This window comes from Tachypleus tridentatus, chromosome 7 (assembly GCF_004210375.1).
Source record: "Tachypleus tridentatus isolate NWPU-2018 chromosome 7, ASM421037v1, whole genome shotgun sequence".
Classification (NCBI taxonomy): domain Eukaryota; kingdom Metazoa; phylum Arthropoda; class Merostomata; order Xiphosura; family Limulidae; genus Tachypleus; species Tachypleus tridentatus.
In genome coordinates, this window is record NC_134831.1 from 92,304,243 (window position 1) to 92,310,965 (window position 6,723).

Here is a 6,723-nt window from a genome sequence, read left to right on the forward strand (position 1 = left end):
TTAATGTTCGTAGGCAATTAAAATCAGCACTCATAAACAATAATTAAATTAACATAAACAGATACAGTATAATAAAGTTGAAATTCATAATTATGCCATTGTTATCATTCCTTGTCATAATTGTAAGCATAATTTTAAATTTCGATTGTATTAAGTTGTTTCTGGTATAAATATATAAATATATTTATAAATACATGTCGTATCCAATTTACCAAACTTTACGAAATGAATGTAGGTATAAGTTTACTTCGTGTTTCCACTATACCAGATGCACTTTTGCAACGTCAGCGAAAGCTTTCTGTTTCAAAAGTAAATAAAACCAAAACTAAAAGTAACAAATATTTTTCTTTTCCAATTTCATATTTCATAATGTGTTGTAGCCTAAGGACGTACATGTGCACGATTCGCTGATGTCATGACAGTACATACTGCTACGTTAAGTGACCCATATGTTTTGTTAATTTAGTGTCTATTGACTGACAAACAGACGGCATACCACTGTATTGTGGCGCGAGCATTTAAAACAGGTGACCTCTCCAGGCGAACTTCTGTCCCATTTCTAATTAATGATATACTTATCTAATATGATACTATACAAAGTATTCTACATTCTCTAGAAAACTGAGATTTGATATAAAAACTGTCAAATTTAAAAGCAGCATATACAAACACTTGTACCCTATGGTCTTTATAATGAGGGCAGCGTTTCTTATTTTTGTATATACTTGTTTTGTTTATAACAGATTAACACTAGTCAGAGGTTTGGATTCGCTCTCTTTAATGCAGTATATCCTATTGGTTTACTTAACTTTTAGTATAGTTATCTATATATAACATATACATATACGTATAATTCACAGCGACATGGCTCACTCTATGTGACTTATCCTTGTTTTCATATTAGTCTCTTGTTTGAACCTACTGGTACATTCACGCTACAATACCGTCATATCTTCGCATGTTCATGTAAGTTACAAATCGGAACTTATATCTTCGTGTTGTTTTGTTTCTTCTACACTGAGTTGTGTTTTTTTCTGGATGTGAATGGATCGGGTCTTACTGTTTCTTCAAGCTGAATCAACTCGCCAGTAACATTCAACTTATTATTGAAATTAAAGTTGTCCAGGTATCAGCAAATGTGTTCCCACAAAAGAAAGAATAAAAAATAATAACAAGGAACGGCTTAAGGTACAGACAACGTGCGCAATCGGTTTATTATGATTCAAGAAGTTGGCTTTTCTCTGTAGAATAACAGAATATTGGTACAGAGAACTTCCACTTCAATCTGAGTGATTTTATTTTGTAGCCTGAATAGGAAACAGCGTGTTTTAATCTCGTGCCAGAGATGAATACATATATCATGATGGTGCCTGTGTAACCAATATTGTAATAAGTTACTGTGTTCTAGATTAATAAAATATTTATGTAACTATTATAAATTTGTTCTTATTTTAAAGTAATACTATATGAATGAAATGTTTGTTTTGAATTTCGCGCAAAGCTACTCGAGGGCTATCTGCGCTAGCCGTCCATAATTTAGCACTGTAAGACTAGAGGGAAGGCAACTAGTCATCACCACCCACCGCCAACTCTTGGGCTGCTTTTCTACCAACGAATAGTGGGATTGACCGTCACTTTATAACGTCCTCACGGCTGAAAGGGCGAGCATGTTTGGTGCAATCGGGATTCTAACCCGCGACTCTCGGATTACGAATCGAACGCCTTAACACGCTTGGCCATGCCGGGCCCTGAATGAAACGAAACAGTCACAACGTACACTAACTAACTTTTGATGTACAATAGAAATGAAACTACAGTAAAATAAAGACTTTTTATTATAATACTCGAGACAAATTAAAATTAGAAGTTGGCACAACACGCTGGCAAATACTGGTTGGTTGTTTTTTTCTTGAATTTCGCGCAAAGCTACATGAAGACATTTATATTCCGGCTAAAAGACACAGCCCAGCTCAACCCGTGGACATACACGATGACATTATTCATGTAACAGATTTATCATTAAGAGAGTCAATTCTCCTATATATGGTAATAAATAAGTGTAGGATCATTACAGATCGGTTGTGTAGGAAGATTTATATTGGTTAGATGGTCATAAACTTCTAACATTTAATGTAAAAAAATATTTTTTTACTTACAAATTAAAACTTTACGTAAAACCACACTTGGTTATCTTATATGTCTGATGAACTAATATTTTGACCAGTTATCATTCTTAATATAATATGATATAAAATTCTACTTAGGTTTCACGAGAAGGTGAAACTTTATAAACAGGAAAAACAGAAGTTTCATTCTTTACTCGTCGTTTCTTGGTTTGGATTGTTTTGAATTTCGCGCAAAGCAACACGAGGACTATCTGCGCAAACCGTCCCTATTTTAGCATCGTAAGACTAGAGGTAAGTCAACCAGTCATACACCTTTAACTAAATACCTGTCACAAACCGTTAACTAAATACCGGTTATACACCTCCAAACAAACACTAGTCATACATCTTTAACTAAATACCAGTCGTGCACCTTCAAACAAACACCAGTCATTCACCTTCAACCAAATAACAGTCATACACCTTTAACTAAATACCAGTCACCAACCATTAACGAAATACCAGTCATACACCTTTAATTAAACACGAGAAATACACCTTCAACAATACACCAGTCACACAACTTTAACCAAATACCAGTCATACACCTTAACCAAATACCAGCCGTACACCTTCAACCAAACACGAGTGACACACCTTCAACAAAACACCACTCACACACCCTTTTAACTAAATACCACTCATACACCTTCTAACAAACACTAGACATACGCCTTTATCTAAAAGCATCACACACCTTCACCTAAACACCAGTTATAAACATTTAACTAAATGTCAGTCATTCACCTTGAATCGAACACCAGTCATACACCTTTATACTAAATACCAGTCATATACCTTTTAACTAAATGCCACTCATACACATTTAACCAAATACCAGTCCTATACCTTCAACCATGCACCAGTCATACACCTTCAACTAAATACCAGTCATACACCTTAAACTTTATATATTCCTCACCTTTATAGGAAAGGTATAACCTAATAGTTACAGTGCTCGGACTGTAAATCCAAAGATTTCTGGTTCTCGTTCTGCCATCAACAAAGTCCTACCAAACTTAGGTCGGTGCATGCGCTTTAAGAGTAGAGAATTAACTGGAAGAGAGTAGTCCCAGAGTAGACGGTGCGTACTTCTGACTAAGCCTTTCATCTGTTTTATCAGTTCAGGTGTATAGACGGATAACTATTGTTCAATTTTATAGTAATACCATACCAACGAGTTCCATACTTTACATGAATATCATACAAACCAGTTCCATACTTTACATAAATATCATACAAACCAGTTCCATACTTTACATGAATATCATACAAACCAGTTCCATATTATACACGAATATCATACAAACCAGTTCCATATTTTACATGAATATCATACAAACCAGTTCCATACTTTACATGAATATCATACAAACCAGTTCCATATTTTACATGAATATCATACAAACCAGTTCCATACTTTACATGAATATCATACAAACCAGTTCCATATTTTACATGAATATCATACAAACCAGTTCCATACTTTACATGAATATCATACAAACCAGTTCCATATTTTACATGAATATCATACAAACCAGTTCCATATTTTACATGAATATCATACAAACCAGTTCCATACTTTACAGGAATATCATACAAACCAGTTCCATATTTTACATGAATATCATACAAACCAGTTCCATATTTTACAGGAATATCATACAAACCAGTTCCATACTCACTATACATACACCTGATTTTTATTAGGTGATCTAATACTCGTTTCTTATTATCTTATAGTTACTCAAAACTGAAGTCTAAGGACGATATTTGTTTTTCACGAGCTCTTATAGGTGTACCTGTATGTTTCAAACAGGAATGTTCCACCCACACCACTGTCATGGAACATTGTCTATTGATTGTCAGATAGATATAATTAACCCGCAGAGGGCCGTCTTGGGGGAAACCGGTCATTCTATAACGGCTTCTTTCGCAAGAATTTGAAACACGGTCGACGTGTTGTAACAGATCGAAATTATTCGTCTGTTAGAAGAACGTTTCTTACTATTCTTGATGATAAACAGTTTTATTTTTAACAACATAAACAGAATTAATCAAATAAATTGAATAAAACTGTGAATTGAACTGAAATTTGAAAAACAAATAACTTATGTACTTTTCAGCCAAGGTATTCAGCAGAACCAATTGTTTTCAAAACCAAACTGTCCAAACAACAACGTCTCGTTCCGTGGAGATTTGACAGACCAACCAGTAACAGTGTACTGTTTTTCCTCTAGTCTGTAGGAAAATCTGTATAAAATAACATTTCATGTTTTAACTTTTTAGTTGTTGTTGAAACATTATTCACCTTTGTGTATAGTGAAATTATGGTAGAACTTATGTAATAAAAAAGGTAAAAATGCCGGTTTGGGATATAGAACTAACTCGTAATATAACTTAATTCATAAACAAGTAAATATTATAGTTATGGTTTGCCTGCAGAACATCACTGAAGGGTTTGTTTGTTTGTTTTTGGAATTTCGTGTAAAGCTACACAAGGGATATCTGTGTTTAATTTAGTAGTGTAAGACTACAGGGAAGGCAGCTAGTCATCACCACTCACCGCCAACTCTTGGGCTACTCTTTTACCAACGAATAGTGGAATTGACCATCACTATATAACGCCCCCACGGCTCAAAGGTTGAGCATGTTTGGTGCAACGGGGATTCGAACCCTCGACCCTCGAATTACAAGTCGAACGCCTTAACTCATCTGACCATACGGGGCCCAGCTGAAAGGTAGCCGAACGAATAAACGAAGCAAGCAGAGACCTCTAGCTTTAAGGGTAGTTACAAAATCTGATTGTAGGAAGGTAATTAAAGACAAAGAACCGTCATCTATGTGGTTGCTCTTATCAGAACAAGCCAACGTAGATATTTTATCTACATCAAAAATAAAAATGATTCTACTGATAACACTGATAATAATAGACTGGACTTATTGTATTGTATACGCACAGAATTCCCTCTAACTTTTGTCATGCCGTTGTAACATAAACCATGCTTTTTATACCAAATAATTACTAAAACCAAAATTAATTTATACATTATTAAAGTCTACAGACACCCGTGTTTCTCGCATATTTTGAACTTTAAACTTGATTTTAGTAATTATTTTTTTATTCCTTTTCAGCCTCTGTACAAAACTTTTTCAAGCTTCTTTTCTGGTAGCACCAAACAGTATGCATTGTCGCTTAGCAACAAAAACTGCTATCTCAGTGGAAGTATGTTAAGAGAATAATCTGACACTTGACTGAGTGCTTGCATCGAGAGCGCCTAGCGACAACAGCTAGCGGGTCCATCTCTACTTTACTTGAAGTAAATTTTACTATATCTATTAAAATTAGGGCTAGCGACGTGAAACAAATAATGCAATGCGTGTCTGCTTAGCTGAGACAGACACATACGTTTTATAGTGGTAAATAAATATTCATTCTTGAAAGTACGACACATAAACAGTGAATAAAAAAATATCAAATGATAGAAATAGAAAATATTCTCCTCGCACTTTATTTGTTCACTCCTCTTGTTCCTGGAATTCATTTCATATAGCTCCACTGGGAACGAGAGTGTCACTCGACATCACTGTTTGATCTGGCTCTTTCTCATGTGTTATCATCCTTGCAATCACATGTAACCTATTCGATTACGTATGTAATAATAGCAGTACCCTAATCTGCATATTAATTAACTATATACGTTACTTGTGTTTACGGTGAAGGTTTATTTGGCTGATGTGCTACACAAAAACATGTGACTTACATCCAGAAACGTCGAGAGAAGGCCCGGCATGGCCAGGTGGTTAAGGCACTCGACTGGTAATCCGAGGGTCGCGGGTTCGAATCCCCGTTGCACCAAACATGCTCACGTTTTCAGCCGTAGGGGCGTTGTAATGTGACGGTCAATACCACTATTCGTTTGTAAAAGAGTACCCCAAGAATTAGCGATGGGTGGTGGACTAGCTGCATTTCCTCTAGTCTTACACTGCTAAATTAGGGACGGCTAGCACAGATAGTCCTCGTGCAGCTTGGCGCGAAATTCAAAACAAACCAAGCTGCGAAAAGAACGAATCTTCTCATACATTAAACCAGTAATAGACTACACTAATTACATCAGTATACAAAGTACCTACAACCACTTCCTCAATGTACTCAAACACAAACAAAACCAGATAAACTTCTACATAGTACAATAAAATATTTTGATAAAAATTGGTTAAAAAATGAGTTGATATGCAAGCTAGACAGATATTGCATGTATGATGAGAAGAGACCTAAACACCTCTCCCCGTTAAACTTGTACATCAGATCTTTAAAATAAAATCAAGTTTAAAATAATAATAAAAATAGTGCTAAAATAAAACAGGCCACTTACGTTCTAGACTCAATAAAATAAATGACAAAACAATATAAATGGACATGAAAAGACCAGATTTAAAGTTATGCTCTTACTTCAGCCATTTTATATTTACTCTAAATGTATTAATGAGTCCATCCAAACAAAGTAATGGAAGAAGGAAAATGTCTAGTGTACCTGACCCTCCTGGGTATACA